The sequence below is a fragment of the Saccopteryx bilineata genome, chromosome 5 (assembly GCF_036850765.1).
Source record: "Saccopteryx bilineata isolate mSacBil1 chromosome 5, mSacBil1_pri_phased_curated, whole genome shotgun sequence".
NCBI classification, from domain to species: Eukaryota; Metazoa; Chordata; class Mammalia; order Chiroptera; family Emballonuridae; genus Saccopteryx; species Saccopteryx bilineata.
In genome coordinates this window covers 226,486,962-226,509,048 of record NC_089494.1, presented here as the reverse complement: position 1 = coordinate 226,509,048, position 22,087 = coordinate 226,486,962, and the positions used below count along the sequence as shown (strand labels likewise).

The 22,087-nt window shown below is 41.7% G+C and overlaps 1 protein-coding gene and 1 non-coding gene across 3 annotated transcripts in view; both read right to left on the bottom strand.

Annotated features, from left to right (window-relative positions):
• NMU (neuromedin U) overlaps window positions 1–22,087 on the bottom strand; it is a 174,762-nt gene that overhangs the window by 112,649 nt on the left and 40,026 nt on the right. The window lies entirely within an intron of this gene.
• On the bottom strand, window positions 5,755–5,830 carry TRNAG-ACC (transfer RNA glycine (anticodon ACC)). Its single transcript has one exon. It is a non-coding gene; the product is annotated as a tRNA-Gly (tRNA).

Sequence of the window (22,087 nt, the reverse complement as noted above, 5' to 3'; positions counted from 1 at the left end):
TTAAAAAATAATTATTTAAAATATTTCAAGGCTCACAGGAAATTGTGTAAGTAGTACAGAATTCCCTTGGCCCTTCATCCCGGCTTCCCCCAATAATAATACGTTACATTGCCTTCGCACATTGTTAAAACTAGGATGTTGATGTTGTTCAATATTATTAAGTCAAGTACAGACCTTATTCAAATTTTCACATAAATTTTTTTCTCTTTTTTTTTCATTTTTCATCTATTTTTCTATGAAGTTTTACTACATGTGTAGGTTCAAGTAACAAAGACCTCAACCAGGATATAGAAGTGTTCCATCACTCCGAAGAAACTGTGGTGTTGTGTCCCCAGCACTAGCCTGTGCGACCACTGGTCTGTTCTCTTCTACTATAACTTTGTCAGTTGGAGACTGTTATATTATCACACGGTGAGTAACTCTGAAATTGGCTTGTTGAGCTTTTCCATAAGATCCATCCTTTACAATGATTTTTTTTAAGTTCCCATAAAGCAAACTTTAAAATAAAACCAATACCAACTTAGCATCAAAACTTATCTGTTTTCTACATGCAGTATGCATAGAAAAAAAAGCACTCAAAATTCTTTAAAGAAAGAGAATGCTTGCATGTGCAATTTGGAATAAACTGAAGAGCTGTTGATGGAGTTACTTCTGATTGGAGATGAAAAAGAAATGGCTTTGGCAAGTTGAAGCATCTTCTTTTGGCTTCCCTAAAGCTATGACGTCAGGGTCTCTGGGACCATAGCATTTTTGGTTTACTGCTCAAGTAGTTATTGCTGTTTTGTGAAAAATAGATTAAAGTTTTGGAGATAAAATTTTCATTAAGAACTTGATCAAATACCAATTTCTATAACATTTCTATATTCGTGATTAGGAACACCATCTATGAAAATAGCAATATTCACAACCATTTCTACCATTCAGAAAGTGGCACATGAACACTCTATTGAACAATGTTTATAACTTAGCTCAGGATTTTAAATGCTTGAATTTTAAGCATTTAACATAAAAGCTGATGAGGCTACACTTTAACAAAACAGTGAATACTTCACAGCAAAAAAAGAAAAAAAGCCTTTATGATTATACAGGGCACATAATACAATACACAGATCATGTAGCATAGAAATGTAGACTTGAAACCTCTGAGAGCCTATTAACCTATGTCACTCTAATATATTTAATTTTTGTAAAGCAAGAAAAAATAATTCAGATAAACAGACTTTCTAAAGGGCTCCTTTTTGCATAAAAACAGTTTCAGACATACAGGCATAGGCAAAAGTAGGTTTACAGTTATCTGTATGGAAAAAGACACACAAGTTATGATGATTACAATTGCTTTATTAACTCTGGGCTTCATGTGCTCACAAGTGTACACCTACCTTTGCCCACCCCTATAGAGTACAAAGTTGTCTCCAGAAAGTATTGAATTGGTTTTTAACATAGGTAAACAAGAAGGTACCGCTAAACCATGCTAGTAACAGCAACCTCTCTCCCAGTGGGCCGCTTTCCAGTTCTACGGGCTCCAGGCTCCTGAAACGCACTTCGTCAGTGCATTTGGCCTTGGGCCTGAGCCACCTGCTCTGAAGACAAACAACTCTAAGCTCTTTACTGTCTTCTATTGATCACCTCACCTTAATGACTTCCTATCACAGCCTCTTCAATGCTTCTCCTCAAGGTGGGGTCCTGCCTTCAAAGGACCAAGACTGTCTCTTTTTCTTTTCTTTTTTTCATTCTAATTTCACTTTTGCATTGGTTTCAAGTGTCCCACAATGAACACTATCTACACGCCGCACCGTGTCTCCCCATGCCCCGTACCACGTCTCTTTCCACCCACTGCCCCCTTATCCTCCTCTGCTACCTCCACCCCCATGCAAGGACCCAGGTGCAACCCCCCAGAGGCAGCTTTGTGGCCCCTCAAGCTGTAACAGCAGAGGCCAGCTGCCTCTGTCAGGAGAGACTATTTCTCAAGTCCAATTTAAAAATCAAAAGGGACTAAACTAGGAAAAAAGAAACTTACAGACACTACAACAGTGTGGGGATTACAGGAGGGATAAGGGGGTGGGGGAGGAAGAGGAGGGTAGAGGGGGTAGATGGTGATGGAGCAAGACTTGACTTGGGGTGGGGAACACACAATGCAGTGTACAGATGATGTGCTGTAGAACTGTGCACCTGAAATAGTTAACCAACGTCACCCTAATACAATAAAAAAAATTTTAGTAAAATTAGAAGTCCCAATTATTCTGTACACACCCAAATGACAAATACATGTTCTGCACGTTGTAGCTAGACAGCTGTTCCTAAATCATCAGGCCCAGGGATTTAAAGGAGGCCTTCACACTAGGGCAGGTTAGCCCAGCAGCAGGAATGGCGATCCCACCGGGGCAAACGGAGTGGAGCGTGTGCCCAGAGTGCACGCTGTTAGGGACAGTAGCCACTGCAGAAAGCAGGCAGGCCACTGGCCACAGAGAGACAGCAAGCCACATCGTCAGCTGGTTGTCCCAGAGCACAGAGCACGGGGCAAGGAGCAACTGGCAGCAGCAAGGAGTGGAGACCAGGCGGAGGCCAGCATAAGGAAAGTGTGGGAGATTAGCACGGCAGGTGTAAGGCTCAGGGGAGCACAGCCGCGTCCCCGTTACCGGCACTGGAGTACACATTCCGAGCTGGAGCACAGGACTAAGGTAAGGAGGACAAAGGAAAGGGCACTGAAATCGATGGGCTTTAAACATGTGATCTTATTTGATTCCCAAAACAACCATGCAAAGTAGGTACTATCCTCAACACACAGTAGAGAAAACTGAGGTTCAAAGAGGCTCTCCTGCTTTATCATCATTATACAGGTAACAAGTAGGGTAGTCAGAATTTGAACTTGGGACAGGGTAACTTCAAAGATACAATGTTGCTCTAGTCACACTGTCATTTGTCATAATTCTGGTTATTAAATGCCAAGTCTTTGAGAACACAGATCCCGGTGCATATTTCTCCTCGTGTCACTTATCCCCCCCCCTTATTTATATTGTGCCACAAATTATAGAGTCTTTGTTGAAGACGTTCAATGCATTTCCAGTGGCTATTGGATTGGGAATAGAGTCAAACCTATCTGGGAAAGGTGTCTGGAGGCAATCAAGAGAAAAGCAGGGTCCCGGGTGAAAAAGCCAGACCTCAGTTTCTGGGGGATCACCAGAGAATGGAGGTGTACCAAAAGCAGAAGCCAAAATGTGAGAATGGGGCCAGGGTGTGTTTAGTGAGCTCAGGGTGAATGCAGAAACCTGACTCCTTCAGTGAACTTTTCTCAGCATCCCATGGTGGGGACTGATGGCTCTAACAGGGGACCAGTTTCAACCCTAAGAAACTAGGAAAGGGATATGTAAAAACATAGATTTTTCTCTTGATTTTTCACATTTCTACTTTATAAAGTATAAAGACAATTTTTTAAAACTGAAAAGAATAAAATGTAAATGTCTCCAATTTTCCTCTTAAATTACATCCTTCATAAAAAATATTTTAGATAATTATATAATATGTATTTTCTTTTTTTTTTTTTTTTTTTTTTTTTTTTTTTTTTTTTTTTTTTTTCATTTTTCTGAAGCTGGAAACAGGGAGAGACAGTCAGACAGACTCCCGCATGCGCCCGACCGGGATCCACCCCGCACGCCCACCAGGGGCGGTGCTCTGCCCACCAGGGGGCGATGCTCTGCCCATCCTGGGCGTCGCCCTATTGCGACCAGAGCCACTCTAGCACCTGGGGCAGCGGCCAAGGAGCCATCCCCAGTGCCCGGGCCATCTTTGCTCCAATGGAGCCTTGGCTGCGGGAGGGGAAGAGAGAGACAGAGAGGAAAGCGCGGCGGAGGGGTGGAGAAGCAAACGGGCGCTTCTCCTGTGTGCCCTGGCCGGGAATCGAACCCGGGTCCTCCGCACGCTAGGAATATGTATTTTCAAATAAAGAGTAGTCAGGTATGTTTCCTTTCCAGTTCTGATAATCGTCAATACTAGAAGGTTCAGGCAATGTAATTTTTTTAGATTAAGGATTTAGAGTTATTTGGTATTCCAGAGCACCATCTGGTGGATCAATGAACAATAACAGTTCAAAACAAAAGTGAATCTTAACATTGGTTTTCAAAGGTGATGGAACCCTATTAAAGGGTAAGATGCTCATCTTTCTTTTGTTTTCCCCTCTCCTTTAGTTCTCCGTTATTCTTTCCTTTCTCTCTCTTTCTTTTCATTCCCTATTCAGCCATTTCTCTCCTGCCTTTGTTTATACCTTAGACTTGTCCACGCCACCACCAATCAGCATTGTGTAGTCCTCAGAGTGGCTAAGGAGCATGCTTACTCATGTCTCATTTAATGAAATCTATGATGTTTCTAAATACCACGTAGAAAGGCAAATACTTTTTCATTGATTTCAGAGAGAGAGGAGGGGAGGGTAAGAGGGGAGAGAAGGAGAGAAGGGGGAGGAAAGGGAGAAACATCAACCTGTTGCTCCATCCATCCATTCATTCATTGGTCGATTCCTGTTTGTGCCTTGCCCAGGGATTGAACCCACAACCTTGGTGTATTGGGATGATATTACAACCAACTGAGTACCTGGTCAGGGCAGCAAATACTACTTTTAGTTGCAAAATTCTATTTTCTTCCAGAGACTGTATCTTTTTGCCCATGGATGGGTTTGTGCTTACCCAAGGTGGAGTTTTTGTCTGTTTTACACATTAAAAATCATTCTAATAGAAACTTTCTTTCATATTTTATTTGTGAATAATGACGAAAGTTGACTGATTTACAGCCTGTTGTTCTGATACAGCTCCACAATGGCTTTTGAGAAAAAGAAGGTTGATTTAGAGCAATCTCCTTAAAGGTTTGATATTAAATGAACCACAGGTAATATGAATGAGTGGAATGGGACAGGTAAAAGGCATTATGGAGTGGTGGAGACTGGGGACCTAGACACTTGTTCCAAGGGGTATACCTCATTCTGAGCCACGGCTCTTCACCTTTCTTTTTTTTTTTTTTTTTTTTTTTGTATTTTTCCGAAGCTGGAAACGGGGAGAGACAGTCAAACAGACTCCCGCATGCGCCCCACCGGGATCCACCTGGCACGCCCACCAGGGGCGACGCTCTGCCCCTCCGGGGCGTTGCTCCGTTGTGACCAGAGCCACTCTAGCGCCTGGGGCAGAGGCCAAGGAGCCATCCCCAGTGCCCAGGCCATTTTTGCTCCAATGGAGCCTCACTGCGGGAGGGGAAGAGAGAGACAGAGAGGAAGGAGAGGGGGAGGGGTGGAGAAGCAGATGGGCGCTTCTCCTGTGTGCCCTGGCCGGGAATAGAACCCGGGACCCGTGCACGCCAGGCCGACGCTCTACCACTGAGCCAACCGACCAGGGCCTCTTCACCTTTCTTAAAGAGAAGCCAAAAAGCTTGTTTTGTGTGAAAGAACTTTTTTTTTTTTTTTTTTGCATTTTTTTTCTGAAGCTGGAAACAGGGAGAGACAGTCAGACAGACTCCCGCATGCGCCCGATCGGGACCCACCCGGCACGCCCACCATGGGGCGATGCTCTGCCCACCAGGGGGCGATGCTCTGCCCATCCTGTGCGTCGCCATGTTGCGACCAGAGCCACTCTAGCACCTGGGGCAGAGGCCAAGGAGCCATCCCCAGCGCCCGGGCCATCTTTGCTCCAATGGAGCCTTGGCTGCGGGAGGGGAAGAGAGAGACAGAGAGGAAGGTGCGGCGGAGGGGTGGAGAAGTAAATGGGCGCTTCTTCTGTGTGCCCTGGCCGGGAATCGAACCCGGGTCCTCTGCACGGTAGGCCGACGCTCTACCGCTGAGCCAACCGGCCAGGGCTGAAAGAACTTTTAACTGTTTAAATGTTAGCAAAATTTTTTAAAATCTTGCAGGCCAGAAGTGGCCCATAGGCCAGTCTCTAATTCAGGGGTCCCCAAACTTTTTACACAGGGGGCCAGTTCACTGTCCCTCAGACCATTGGAGGGCCGGACTATAAAAAAAACTATGAACAAATCCCTATGCACACTGCACTTATCTTATTTTAAAGTAAAAAAAAGGGGGGGAACAAATACAATATTTAAAATAAAGAACAAGTAAATTTAAATAAACAAACTGACCAGTATTTCAATGGGAACTATGCTCCTCTCACTGACCACCAATGAAAGAGGTGCCCCTTCTGGAAGTGCGGCGGGGGCCGGATAAATGGCCTCAGGGGTCCGCAGTTTGGGGACCCCTGCTCTAATTAAAAGTTGTAAGAATTTGGACTTTGTTCACTGGATGATAGAACATGAATAAGTGAACAATCTATGGCTAAAATTCACTCCAGGTTCTGATCAAATCACTTTTACTGCCCAAGGACCCCTACCCACCTCTCCTGGTCAGCAAGTCTATGTTATATACCCCGTTTTTTTTTTTTTAATTTTCAATTCTACCCTCTTTATTTTTTGTTTTTTCTTATCTTATTTTTATTAATTTTAATGCAGTGACATTAATAAATCAGGGTACATATGTTCAGAGAAAACATCTCCAGATTATTCTGACATTTGATTACGTTGCATACCCCTCACCCAAAGTCAAATTGTCTTCCATCACCTTCTATCTGGTTTTCTTTGTGCCCCTCCCCCCACCCCCTCTCTCTCCTCCCCCCTCCCCACCCCCCACCCCACCCCCGTTACCATCACATTCTTGTCCATGTCTCTGAGTCTCATTTTTATGTCCCATCTATGTATGGATTTATATAGTTCTTAGTTTTTTCTGATTTACTCATTTCACTCCGTATAATGTTATCAAGGTCCATCCATGTTATTGTAAATGATCTGATGTCATAATTCCATATGGCTGAGTAGTATTCCGTAGTATATATGTACCAAAGCTTTTTAATCCACTTGTCCACTGACGGACACTTGGGCTGTTTCCAGATCTTCGCTATTGTGAACAATGCTGCCATAAACATGGTGCATTTCTCCTTTTGAAACAGTTCTATATTCCTAGGGTATATTCCTAAAAAGTAGAATTAGCTGTGTCAAAAGGCAGTTCGATTTTTAATTTTTTGAGGAATCTCCAAACTGTTTTCCACAGAGGCTGCACCAGTCTGCATTCCCACCAGCAGTGCAGGAGGGTTCCCTTTTCTCCACATCCTCGCCAGCACTTATTCTGTGTTGTTTTGTTGATGAGCGCCATTCTGACTGGTGTGAGGTGATATCTCATTGGGTTTTAACTTGCATTTCTCTGATGATTAGTGATGTTGAGCATTTTTTCATATGCCTATTGGCCATCTGTATGTCCTCTTTGGAGAAGTGTCTATTCATTTCTTTTTCCCATTTTTTGATTGGACTGTTTGTCTTCCTGGTGTTGAGATTTACAAGTTCTTTATAAATTTTGGTTATTAACTCCTTATCAGACGTATTGTCAAATATGTTCTCCTATTGTGTAGTTTGTCTTTTTTTTTTTTTTTTTTTACAGAGACAGAGAGTCAGAGTGAGGGATAGACAGGGACAGACAGACAGGAACGGAGAGATGAGAAGCATCAATCATTAGTTTTTCGTTGCACACTGCGACACCTTAGTTGTTCATTGATTGCTTTCTCATATGTGCCTTGACCATGGGTCTTCAGCGGACCGAGTAACCCCTTGCTTGAGCCAGCGACCTTGGGTCCAAGCTAGTAAATTTTTGCTCAAACCAGATGAGCCTGCGCTCAAACTGGCGACCTTGGGGTCTCGAACCTGGGTCTTCCGCATCCCAGTCTGACGCTCTATCCACTGCACCACCGCCTGGTCAGGCTAGTTTGTCTTTTTATTCTGTTCTTATTGTCTTTGGCTGTACAAAAGCTTTTTAGTTTAATATAGCCCCATTTGTTTATCCTGTCTTTTATTTCACTTGCCCGTGGAGATAAATCAGCAAATATATAGCTGCGAGAGATATTGGAGAGCTTACTGCCTATGTTTTCTTCTAAGATGCTTACGGTTTCACGGCTTACATTTAAGTCTTTTAAGCATTTTGAGTTTATTTTTGTGAATGATGTAAGTTGGTGATCTAGTTTCCTTTTTTTGCAGGTAGCTGTCCAATTTTCCCAACACCATTTATTAAAGAGGTGGTCTTTACTCCATTGTATGCCCTTACCTCCTTTGTCAAATATCAGTTGTCCATAGAGCTGTGGGTTCATTTCTGAGTTCTCTGTTCTGTTCCATTGATCTATATGCCTGTTCTTATGCCAGTACCAAGCTGTTTTGAGTAAAATGGCCTTGTAATATAACTAGATATCAGGAAGTGTGATACCTCCCACTTTATTCTTCTTTTTTTAAGATTGCTGAGGCTATTCGTGTTCTTTTTTGGTTCCATATAAATTTTTGGAATATGTGATCTATATCTTTAAGGTATGTCATTGGTATTTTAATTGGTATCTCATTGAATTTATAAATTGCTTTGGGTAATATAGACATTTTAATGATGTTTATTCTTCCTAACCATGAGCACGGTATATGCTTCCACTTGTTTGTATCTTCCTTGATTTCTTTTATCAATGTTTTATAATTTTCCGAGTACAGTCTTTAGTCTCCTTGGTTAAATGTACTCCTAGGTACTTTATTTTTTTGGTTGTAATAGTGAAGGGGATTGTTTCCTTAATTTCTCTTTCTGACTGTTCATTGTTAGTGTATAAAAATGCCTCTGATTTCTGAGTATTAATTTTATATCCTGTCACTTTGCTGAATTCATTTATCAGGTCCAGTAGTTTTTGACTAAGACTTTAGGGTTTTCTATATACAGTATGATATCATCTGCAAATAATGATAGTTTTACTTCTTCTTTTCCAACTTGAATGCCTTTTATTTCTTCTTCTTGTCTGATTGCTGTGGCTAGGACTTCCAGGACTATGTTGAATAAGAGTGGTGAAAGGGGGCACTCCTGCCTTGTTCCTGATCTTAAGGGGATTGCTTTTAATTTTTGCTGATTGAGTATGATGTTGGCTGTGGGTTTGTCATAGATAGCTTTTATCATGTTGAGGTATGTTCCCTGTATTCCCACTTTGTTGAGAGTTTTGATCATGAATGGGTGCTGGATTTTATCAAATGCTTTTTCTGCATCTATTGAAATTATCATGTGGTTTATCTTCTTCCTTTTGTTTATGTGATGAATCACATTGGTTTGCGAATATTATACCAGCCTTGCCTTCCCAGAATAAATCCCACTTAATCATGGTGTATGATTTTTTCCATATATTGTTGGATCCAGTTTGCTAATATTTTGTTGAGGATTTTAGCATCTATTATTCATCAGGGATATTGGCCTATAATTTTCTTTCTTTGTGTTGTCTTTGCCTGGTTTTGGAATCAGAATTATGCTCGCCTCATAAAAGGAGCTTGGAAGTCTTCCTTCCTCTTGAATTTTTTGAAATAGCTGAGAAGGATAGGAGTTAGTTCTTCTTTGAATATTTGGTAGAATTCACTTGTGAAGTCATCAGGCCCAGGACTTTTTCTTTGTTGGGAGTTTTTTGATAACTGTTATGATCTCATTTGGTGTAATCAGTCTGTTTAGGTTTTCTGATTCTTCCAGATTGATTTTTGGAAGATTGTATGTTTCAAGGAATTTGTCCATTTCATCTAGGTTGTCTAGTTTTTTGGCATACAGTTCTTCATAGTATTTTCTTACAATATTTTGTATTTCTGTTGTGTCAGTTGTTATTTCTCCACTCTTATTTCTAATTTTATTTATTTGAGTCCTTCTCTCTTTTTTTCTTGGTGAGTCTAGTTAAAGGTTCATGGATCTTGTTTACCTTTTCAAAGAACCAGCCCCTAGTTTCATTGATCCTTTGTATTGTTTCTTTAGCCTCTATGTCATTTATTTCTGCTCTGATCTTTATTATTTCCTTCCTTCTACTACATTTGGGCTTTACTTGCTGTTCTTTTTCTAGTTCTTTTAGATGCAGGGTCAAGTTGTTTATTTGAGCTTTTTCGAGCTTCTTAAAGTGTGCCTGTAGTGCTATGAACTTCCCTCTCAGTACTTGCCCTGTTTCTTGACAGTCATATGACAGGATCATTGCTTGTTGAGATGTCCTGGCAATGGCCTTTTATCTCTGTGACTGTCCACGTGCCTTAAAATAATTCCAGGCTCAGGTTTTCGCTCCAATAAGAAACACTTAGCACAGCTGAGAAAAGTAGCCATGGCGCCTATGGGCTTGAGATTTGCATTGCATTTCCAAACAGATAAATTAATATGTAACTTCAAAAATATTTTTAAGTTACAAAAACAACTTAACTCCAAATTCGGTCATCACTCCCTAATAAAGTCTCCTCATCCATATACCTACTGGGGCAACCAGAAGCGTTTTACCTCTGACTTAAAAAAGATGTTGACACCATTTACACATTTTAACATACGAACGTTCATGTACATCCTCGTGCTTCTTGATCATGCAGAGTACAATCGTACAAAAATTTTTATTTTAAAAAAGTATAAGGTAACATTAAAAAAGGGCAAATATATGCTCTCTTGTTTCCATAAATTGGTTATCAAACAAACATGATTTTAAGTTAATAAAACTGTAACTGGGACAAATTTCATTTTTTGGGAAAGAAAACCTCACTCCTAGGGATCAGCAAGCACAAAAAAAACCTTACTACTCAAAGGGTTAAAGAGAAATATGTTAGCTTCCTCACTCAGTGTTCTCTGGGAAATAGTGCAGGGTTTTATTTCTTTGTTTGTTTTCTGTTTCGGCCTGGGAATAACTCATAGAGAACACAACAATAATATCTGGATAACAAAACTCATGACAAAAAAAAAAAAAAAAAAGATTTGAAGGATGTCATCGTCTACTCAGTCTGCCATAATAAAATATATAGCATAGATTAGGTCACGTAAACAACAGAAATTTATTAGCCTTGTTTTTTAAAATGTTTCCGCGTCTTACCTTACAGTTCTGGAGACTAGAAATACAAGATGAAGGTGCTAGCTAAATAGGTTCCTGGAGAGGGTTCTACTCCTGGCCTGCAGGTGGCCCCCTTCTCACCATGTCCTCACAGGGCCTTTCCTCAGTGCACGAGTGTGGAGAGAGGATGTACGAGTGACCTCTCTGGTGTCTTTTCTTATAAGGACACGAATCTTATCAGATCAGGGTCCCATCTTTATGACCTCACTTAACTTTAATTACTATCTAAGTGGCCCCATCTCCAAATTCAGCCATACTGAGGTATCAGGGCTTCAACACATGAATTTGCAAGAGGAGACAAACATTCAGCCAATAACAAAGGAACTCCACTATACTTTATCATTTGCAGAATGCCTCTTGAAACTAAAATAACTAAAAGCATCTCCTTTTTTAAAAAGTACAACGTTTAAATGCTGGATTTTTTTTTATCTAAGCCCAATTAATTTACACCCCTTTTCCCTCCAGTAAGTCTTTTTCTATTCTAATAAGCACACCTGGTACTTATTTTTATACGTTTATCTTTCCCAATGTTTCAACTTAATCTCTGAAACAATTCTTCCTTTATTGCTAAATAATTTCCAGGTTTTAGCTTCCATGGAACTTTAAGGCATTACTTATAATGTAAGCACTCAGGCTAGTTTTTTCTCAGAATTTGCTTTAAAACCCTGAGAAGCCATTAATTTATAATTCCTACTAGGAGAATGGGCTTAATAACACTCTACAGCTGTTGATATTATCTTTGTCCTTTGAGAGATGAGGTACCTGACTAAACAAATCTGATTATAGATAATAACAATTTGTAATATTTTCCATTATTTTGATTTTTTATGTTTTTTTCCCTTTTTACTGAATTTATTGGGGTGACACTGGTTAATAAATTTATACAAGTTTCAGGCGCACAATTCTATAACACATCATAGGCACACTGTACTGTGTGTTCACCATCCCGAGTCAAGTCTCTGTCCATCACTGTTTATCCCCTAACCCTCCTTTACCTCCCCTATCCAGTTATTATGATTTTTTTAATGGAATCCCTTTAATTACTTTTTTGAAAGAAGACTGTGAAATGGCCTTGAGTTCTGGACATTAGGCAACGGTCCTGCTCTTCCCACTTTCCCTCTAGAAGCCCAGAAGCCATGTTTGTTCTAGCCTCTGGCTACAGCGGATAAGTGGACAGCTGACCCAAGGCTGCACTGGCCTAATCAGATTTTGTTTCTCACACAAATTTGGAAGAGGGACATAGAAAGCCTCCAGCCATAAAATATGGAAGCTGAATTCTTGTCAGCCAAGGGTACCATCGTGGGCAACTCGGATAAATCATGAACAAGACAGCAAAGGAAGCCAGTCCTCAGAAAGCATGCGGAATGAAGCAGGTGTGTGGAGCAAAGCAAAGACAAGAGGCCCCACAGACTGCGCGGGCTTCCGGCGCGGGCTTCCGGCGCGGGCTTCCGGCGCGGGCTTCCGGCGCGGGCTTCCGGCGCGGGCTTCCGGCGCGGCCCCCAGTTCCCATCCTTCCGAGCCTGCACTGCATGTGAGCCGATGCAGGGTAAAGCCAGCGCTCCCCTGTTTTAAAATAGAGTATATTAACAAAAAATCTGAAGTTTAGTGAGGCCTACAGATCAGGAGACATAACTGAGCTATCAGAACACTGCTATAGCAAAACCAAAAATAAAAAAAAATTTAAAAAATCAACTGAGCTGCTTTTAAACTATACGGCTCTCGGCTTCTTGGTGATTATTAGCCTTGTTTTTTAAAATGTTTCTGCTTCTTATCTTACAGTCTCATTTAATTCATGCATTTATTCTTAGGTAATGTAATATATGACTAATTCGTGTGGTAAGTACATGAATCATACAAAATTAAAAACATAAAGATACATTTGCCTTATCTGATGCTTTTGTGTTATGTGCAAACACACACACACACACACACACACTATGCTACTGGCTTCTGACAGGTGACTACACTGCTCAGATAGGCTGTATTTCAGGAATAGACAGAGCAGTAGAAGAGAATAAAATGTCCAGAAATAGATGCAAACTCATAGGCTTTATATGGCTGTTTTACTATTTTTACGTATGCTAATCATTTATTCAAGCATTTATTTGTTTAATAAATATTATTGAATATGTATTAAGTCTCAGGCACTGTTCTAGGTATCCTAATAGACACAAAGGTTAAAAAATCTGTTTTATTTCATCTACAACATGAAGGAATATACTATTTTGCCCATTTTATACATAAAAAAACCTGAGGCTATAAGAGGTATATTAACTTACCCAGATCATAACTAATAAGTGATAACATTAAGATTCAGATCCAGGTGCATGCTCACCAGCTTGAGCACGGGGTCGCTGGCTTAAGATTGGGATCACAGACATGACCTCATGGTCTCTGGCTTGAGCCCAAGGTCACTGGCTTGAAAAGAGGTCACTGGCTCAGCTGGAGCCCCACAGTCAAGGCACAGATGAGAAAGCAATTAATGAACAACTAAGGTGCCGTAACTATGAGTTGATGCTTCTCATCTCTTGCTTCCTGTCTGCCTGTCTGTCTCTCCCCTCCCCTCTAAAAAAAAAATTTAAAAAGATTCATGTGCAGGTTGTATGTCTTCAAGGCCCATGTACTTTTCAATACATCCTGCTGCCTTTCACCACAATAGACATTTATAGGAGATAACCCTGAATTTCTAATAAATAATATCAAATATCAATGACTTTCTTCTAAAACTGCATAAATTATATACAGGAAATGCATATGCATACCTTAGAAAGCTGTATGTTTCTTGATATTGTTCTTGTACTATCTGTGCAATATTACAGAAAAAAATCTAAAGTAAAAAATATTTTCTCTCTCTGCACAGAAATACATATATAAAACATACATATATGAAAGACTATATACCCACATACAAATGAAGCAACCTTGGAAAGTCATTGATTCTATTCTTCCCTGGTCAAGTCACATGATTAATTTTTTTTAATCCTGTATACCTCTGATTTACAAAATCAGACTTGTTTAAAAAAGGGTCGTTTCACGAAATAAATTTCAATGGCAGTAATATTTTTAAAGCATTCTTTTTTTCACTTAAAAACAAACTAAATGCATGATAGTTTCAGAAATTATTTTTTTCAAAAAAAATAAACCTTAGTAAATTTTTTCTTAATTTTTAAATTGCATGATTTTTATTATATAAACTGTGGTGATATTACTAACTGTCCTTCAAACAAGCTATTCTCTTTCATAGATATTTTCCAACAAACTTTATAATACTACATAAAAAGATAATGGAGCACAAATATAGAAAGTAGTTTTTTTTTAAGGCAATTGTCAATTTGCCCATGTCCCCTAGCATTAATATAAAACCAGATGTGTGCACTGAAGGTAAGAAATGGGTAAAAATAAACGTACTGTATCACACCTTCTGCACAGTGGGATGTGTATATGCTGGTTAAAACCTGAGCTGCTAATGAACAAACCACAAGATATGGAGAAAAATAAAAGATACAAAACTGAGCAAAAAAAAAAAAAAAAAAAAAGCAGCTTTCTCTTCTGTTTAAACTGAAACCAAGGATTTTTTTCCTAAATGTTTCCATCTTGGTTACTGATAGTAGCATTATGTTTCACAGCTGAGTGCTAATTTCCAGAAACATCCTGGACTTCCAAGGTTTAACTCTGTATCAGTCAGCCTGGGCTAGGCTATTCTGCAGTATCAAACAACCTGAAAACTCTCAGCAGTTTAAAACAATGTTTTCTTTCTCACTCATGTACATATCCATCTTGGATCAGCAATGGGCTTTGCCTGCTCAGAGAAGGTGCCAGAAACCTAAGCTGACAGAAGCTCCATCTTGACAAAAACAGGGGCAGGGAAGAGAGATACAGAACCCTGTGCTGGCTTTTCAGGCTTCTGCCCAGAAATGCACCCAAGTCTACTCACATGTTATTGGCCAAAGCAAGTCACCTGACCAAGCCTGGTTATCAATAGGGTGGGAATGAACAATCTTTCCACAGGGAGAGATGGTCTTCCAAAAGCCCTAAAAGTACCCCACACCTAGGACTATAGTTTACAACAGTGGTCCCCAACCCCTGGGCCACAGACCGGTACCAGTCTGTGGACCATTTGGTACCAGTCGCAGAGAAAGAATAAATAACTTACATTATTTCCGTTTTATTTACATTTAAGTCTGAACGATGTTTTATTTTTTAAAAATGACCAGATTCCCTCTGTTACATCTAAGACTCACTCTTGATGCTTGTCTCATAAGTTTGACAGTTATATTTAAAAATACCAGTTTTTACACCGGTCGCATGATTTTATTTTGTGCATTTATCCTTCTCACCCTAAAGGCTGGTCCATGAAAATATTTTCTGACATTAAACCGGTCCGTGGCCCAAAAAAGGTTGGGGACCACTGGTTTACAAAACAGACTCATCTGTGTCAGCTCATCTGATCCTGTTAACATCTCACACTGCGAGATAGGGGTATCGCTGAACATTCCAGTAGGACTAACTCATTGGTGTTAACTGCTTCTGTTATTTCTCCTCGTCCACATCGGCCAGTCAGACTGGTAGCAAAGGGTGGGACAAGCCACGCCAAATCCCCTCCCAAGCTGCTTTCCCGCCCATCAGCATCATCACCCTACTTCCTGTCTTCAGGGTGATCCCAGCTTTTTGTACTTTCTTATAGTCCCAGGAATGGTGTGGGTGGGGCCAGAGAGGTGATGATTGGCAGGACAGGGATGTAGTAAGACAGAATCTTGCTGATCTGACCTGAGGACATGGAGCCATGCAAGCATGCAGCTGTTTCCTTGAATAGGGATGGAAATGCTACATAATGAGAAGCAGGTGACTGCTCCAGGTGAACCCTGACGGATAAATACTGATAAATAACATGAGCTTCCTAGTTGATAAAACTCAGCTGGGGCTTTCAGGGGAGTTAGGGCCCTCTGAGCTCCAGCAGGGGCCCAGGTGGCTTCAAAGACTGTTCCTGACCCAGAGGTCAGTGATGCTCACGGCTTGTCAGTCAGAGGTAAACTGTGAGGGTTACATGAGTTCAGGTAGAAAGCATTTATTATAGTAGAAGAACTGCCAAAAGCCCTCAGTTATGTAGCTAATGTTATGTTAATCACGATGAGGAGGACGACTGCTTCACAGCAGGGCAGAAGGCCCCACTCCCCTGGGCCAGGGACCACTGAGCGCTGCTGGACAGTCTCCCCTGTGCCCTCCCAGGAAAGTGGTTCTTGCACGCTCTCCCTAAGCCAGCAGATTAAAAAAAAGAAAAAAGAAGAAAAAAAAAAAAAGCAGCATGTTTTCTCCCTGGGGTCTCCTTTCTTGCTTCTCTCAGAAGCAAAAAGTACAGTGCCTTCCATTCCCCCTCCACTGGTACCTTTCATCCGTGAACCTGGGGCTGCAGTGCCTCCTGGCCAACCCCTGGCTCCAGACGTACTCTTTATATCTGACCTTCCACCTTTGCAAAGCCCGCTCCTCTGGAGTCTCAGACTCTCCAGAAGATGCCTGGTACCTGCACAAGGTGGTGTGCAGGAGGCAAATGAACACCCAGCTGACGGCCGATACACTGTAATGTGAAAAAACAAAATTAGCTTACAAATGTTTAGAAAATAGCATCTACCAAATTAAGGAGCTCACAAAATCCAAGTCATCTCAACTCTCGAATTCTAAAGTTCCATTAAACTTGTTTTCTTCTCAGAGCGTTCTGCCCACTGCCCATTATTCCTATCGAGCAAATGTACAGCAAATTAATTTGTTTGTCATCTTTTGGCAGGTTTCACAGTATTAGAGCAAAATAGAAAGCATTTTATTGATTCGATGGTGAATCTGAAAGGCTTTCAGATCTATCCTAAAGTCAATGAGTGTTCTAATGATCATCAAAAAATAAAATAAAAGGCTAAAAACAATGAAGAAAAGGAAAAGGTGCCATCGCCCTGGCATACTCTAGAAAGCAAACCTGAATGCCGGGGGGAGGGGGGATGGCAAAGTGGGGGAAATGAAGGTGGAAAGAGACTTTGTATGGGGCCTGGGGTAACGATGCGGTGTGGAGGGAGTATTATACTGAGTGGGATCCTTGAAACCATGTTAACACAGTAAATTAAAAATTAAAATTAAAAACTTGAATGCTAAAGCTACCAATGAATTTATAGCACAATATAATGTAGTGTAAATAGTCCTAGAGTGGGAAGGAATTTGTTGTGTTCAAGGAAAAGAGAGAAGGCCCCATAGAGCCAGAGCATTGTCATAAGGAGGTAACTGGTGTGAGTGGTGTGGTAAATTCAGTCACCAGCCCCAATCTCTGTCTCTCTCTCTTACACACACACACACACACACACACACACACACACACACACATCCATGTCCATTGCCAAGTCACTTTGTAATTTCTCTCATGAAAGAAGAAATATATTTCTCCACTCTGGGGCTTTGCCATGAACCTTTCTATGGTTAATGAGACGTCAGCAGACGTGACCCAAGTGTGTCCAGATGCATGGGCGTGCCCTCTCGTGCTCTTCCACGGCCTGTCGGTAACTGGTCCCAAGAGGAGCACGCCCACTTGCGACGTGAAGCAGAGCTGCCCTGTCCACAGAGCCCGGGTCAGGCAGCCCACAGCCATCGCAGGCATGAGTGTAAGCCAGCCATTAGCACATGCAGGAAGAACAGAGCTGTTTTTTTTGTTTGTTTTGTTTTCTTTCTGAAGCTGGAAACGGGGAGAGACAGACAGACTCCCGCATGCGCCCGACCGGGATCCACCCGGCACGCCCACCAGGGGCGACGGTCTGCCCACCAGGGGGCGATGCTCTGCCCCGACCAGAGCCACTCTAGCGCTGGGGGCAGAGGCCAAGGAGCCATCCCCAGCGCCCGGGCCATCCCTGCTCCAATGGAGCCCCAGCTGCGGGAGGGGAAGAGAGAGACAAAAAGGAAGGAGGGGGTGGGGGTGGAGAAGCAAATGGGCGCTTCTCCTGTGTGCCCTGGCCGGGAATCGAACCCGGGTCCCCCGCACGCCAGGCTGACGCTCTACCGCTGAGCCAACTGGCCAGGGCCAAAACAGCTGTTTTAAGCCAGAGTTTGTAGGGTGGTTTGTTCCTCAGTATCATTGCGGCCATATCTGACTAATACTTATCTTTTTCTTTGCCAGAATAGGAGCATGTACTCTATTCCTGGGAGAGGTTTTTAGAGAGTTCAGTGACGTTGTGTGATTTACAGTGTGTGTGGCACGACACCATTGCAGCTATCCCGAAAAAAAGAGGCTGGGACTACAGACAGGATTAAAGGAGAAAAGAAGTGGGTGGACTCAAGAAGATCTGTCGTTACAGGAGCAGAGAAATGAAGTGGGCTGGGGAAACGTGAAGGGAAGGGAAGGCTTCGTCTATTCAAGAAATAAAATCAAACCACGTCTGCAAGCTGAAGGGACGGATGCAGGAGCGCGGGAGGCAAGGCCGTGTGAGGCAGCTCATGCAGACAGACCCTCACTGTGAGCCTCGCCCTGGCCTAAGCCTTTCACTGAGCTCACTCCTTTTATCTGCACAGCTGCGAGGTAGATTACATTAACACCCACACCTTACAGAGGGGCAACAGGGCATAGGTGCCCCCGCAAGCAGTTGGACTCCAGGGCCTGAGTACTCAGCCACCAAACCGCTGCTGGAGCCATGCCCCCAAGCAGTGAGAGGGGACGGGACTGGGCACAAGAGGAGAGGCTGCTGTTCAAAACACGCAGGGATGCTTCATTCCCAGAAATAGGAGTGAAGTGGTTACAAGTCTGAGGGAATGGTGAGAAAAGGATGAGAGGGCTCCCGCTTCGTTGCCTATTTTCCTTAACCCTTTGAGTAGTGAGGTTTTTTTTCATGCTCACTGACCCCCAGGAGTGAGTTGGGGTTTTTTTTTCCAAAAATGAAATTAGTTCCAGTTCCAGTTTTATTATCTTAAAATCATGTTTGTTTGATAACCAATTTATGGAAACAAGAATAACATACATTTGCCTTTTTTTAATGTTGCCTTACACATTTTTAAAAGAAAACTTTTTGTTATCTGGATGGTCAGGAGGCACGAGGACGTACATGAACTTCGTACTGCTCAAAGGGTTAATTAAGCATGACATAAGGCAAGATCATCAGGTCAACACACGTAGGGAGAAGAGTTTAGGAGAGAAGAAAAGAAGTAAAAGTCACTTAGGGGAAGGGAAAAACTAAAATACTAAGGAAGTCCCATAGAGTTATGGTGTAAGTGACTACAAATTTAAAGAGAATCTAGCTAGCATGCCTGGGTGTTGTTTCTCCACATTATTTAGCTGTTCAGGTTCCGGTATGAGGGGGGTAGGGAGGGATCAATAGATTAAAGGTCCCAATGGGTTTCAAGACTGCTAGGATTTGAGGAATACTGGAAGCACAGAGGTTACTGGTCAAGAGATGAATCACTGAAGTAAAGAATTTTGGAGGTAGTCCAGTTATTGGCAACAGAAAGGTCGAAGTTGGTGGCTGAGGTAGAGAAGACCAGTCCAAGATCAAAGAAGCCAAGGTGCTGGGTGCAAATCTCCAAGAACGATGACAAGACCAGCGACAGGAAGACGGGGAGGCATTATGGGCTGCAGTGAATGAGGAGGATCTAGGCGTGCAGACAGCAAGCAGCATCAGGGAGGGCTGGCACAGTCCAAAGGCATGAGATTCAAAGAAGCTGGGTGTTTAAAGGAAGAGATATGGCCTGAAGCATCAACAGGATGCTAGGAGGACACTCACCCTGCCCTCCAAGGCCTGTGGTACTGGCACTGTAAGAAATACTATTTTTATTTTTTTATTGATTTTAATTTATTGTGTTTACATAGATTCTAGTGTCCCCCAGAATGCATCCCCCCATCCCCTGTAAAATTAAAGAATAATAATAAGGGCTTCAATAATAAACCGTCTTCCCTGTAGAGGGCTGCCAGAGAGGTCAGGGAAGAGCAGAAAATCGGGTCTGATGAGTGGAGGTGGAGAATGGTAACAGAGGTTACGATGCAGAAGCCCTGTGCGGGGACTCGGCCTTCTGGTGGGAGATGAAGCATAACAGGATAGGGTCCAATAAGGCTTTGAGGAGAACGGGTGCCCAGGCCAAGTTGAACAGGATGGGGCCACTGAGCAACAATCCTTTCCTGCTGACCTCAGTAGTGTGGTGGCCCAAGTAGGGAGCCAGCGTCCAACAGCCTCCTTCATCGGCCTGTAAACAGGGAGGGGCTGGCACTGTAGGCACAACAGAGCAGAAAGGAAGAAAGAGACATTCATCCCAGCTCTCCTTCTATTGTACAACAAAGAATAATCATGTCCCTGCTTAAGTAGGACAGCAGTTAAAGACATTCGTTATTAGAAAGTCTTGAACCAGTCTGGTTCTTGTTATAAACTATAAGATTGCAAATGTCAAAGCATGATTTTGAAATGAACTTAGGCTCTTACCTACACTTGAACATTAATGACCGATGAACCCAGAATTAAAACACACAAAGGATATACTTAGCTGAAAATAAGCATAAGCAAGAGCCTTCCGAAGGGTTCTTTTTGGCTATAATTAGCGTTACCAGAACAGAAAAGTATCAGACTTGATTCTGCTGAAAAATGCTTTGTGGCATTGGCAGGCATTCAGTTATTTATGACAGATAATCTTGTGATACATTGTTTCTAAATATAATTTTCACAATTAAAATGTCCATGAGTCCATGACTAGTTGATAATATTATAATAAATCTATATAATATGCCATATAATATACCTGTTTAGAAATAAGGTCTACCTATATATACCAATAATGTTTAAGGGGAAAAAAGAAGATATATAACATACAGAATGACCGTGCATGCGTGCTTGCGCACACGTGCATGTGTATACAGGCGGACAGAGGGAAAGTGCATACATGATAAAGAAAGTTATATATGCTAGATAATTTTTCAGGAGTTACTTCTTGAGAATAGAAATAGGGAATGTTCCATTTTTAAGTTTCTGCAGTCTTCATATCTTTTTTAAGGTGTTCTATTAGCACAGAGGAATGAGGGAATAAAGAAGGTTCTATTTATCACAGCCAGCAGAGAATCTCAAAGGTCACTCAGAATGTATTAATGTTCCTTGGATGAATCCTGTCTGCCAGTTAAACTTGTCTGAAAACTCTCTTACTGCACTGACTAGTGTACTTACATTTCCTGTTTTTCCAGTAAAACTGCATTTGCAGCAGGGTGTCCTGTGCCCAACTAGATCGTGGTTTGCAGAATTGGTGGCCTAGTGACCCTTACAGAAATCAGTCAGTGTGAGTTGATAATCAAAGAGGATCATTTTTCTGACTGAGGAAGAAGCAGTTCTTTTCTGGCAGGGAAGACGAGATTAATAAGATGGGATGGAGTCTGTTCTCTTCACATACCAAGGCTCTAGTTTTGAATCATGATGGTTTAATCATGAAACTGAAGGGCATGGGAAAGAAGCCCACCCCATCCCACAATAGATCAAAAGACCATAGTGTAGAATTGGCACAGTGTCTAGAGACATTCCCAGAGCAGCAGAAGGAGTTTAGTGAGGAGGGAAGAACAAAAGAATTTGAGTGGATAAGTTTCTGAGCAAAAGCAGACACCACCTTGTGGATGCATGAAATAAGGAGGAACATTTCCGGTAGGAGACAATATGGCGGCCAAGATTTACCGTGATTTGGGCAATAATGTCAGTAGGTCTGCATTTGCACTGGGGTGGTTATATGGGACTTACATGTACCCTGTCAAACAAAGCATCAGGAATTAGTCAGCCTATCCAAAAATAAAGGTCCATATATGTCCTTCCCTGGTAAGGGGTCTATTATATATTCCATATCTATTATATTTTCATGATTTGGTCCCCTACAAAAATAAGGTCTACAGAACTACATTTGAATTTAGCTCCTAACTTCTTTAACTACTGCTGAAGACTGCCAAAATACCAGGTTTTTCCTTTCAAACTCAAATTATTCTGTGATAATATCATAAAAATTCATGGAATCTTCAATTGCCTTGGAGTTGTGACCTAATTTTTATGACACAGCTTTACTTGACATTGTGATGAAAATCGTCCTCTTTGAACATTTAATCAAATACTAATCACATAAGGGTTCATTTTTCAAAGAACGGCCCCATGAACTCAGAATCTGTGAAAATGTATTTGATTTTAAATTGAATCACTGACTATTCC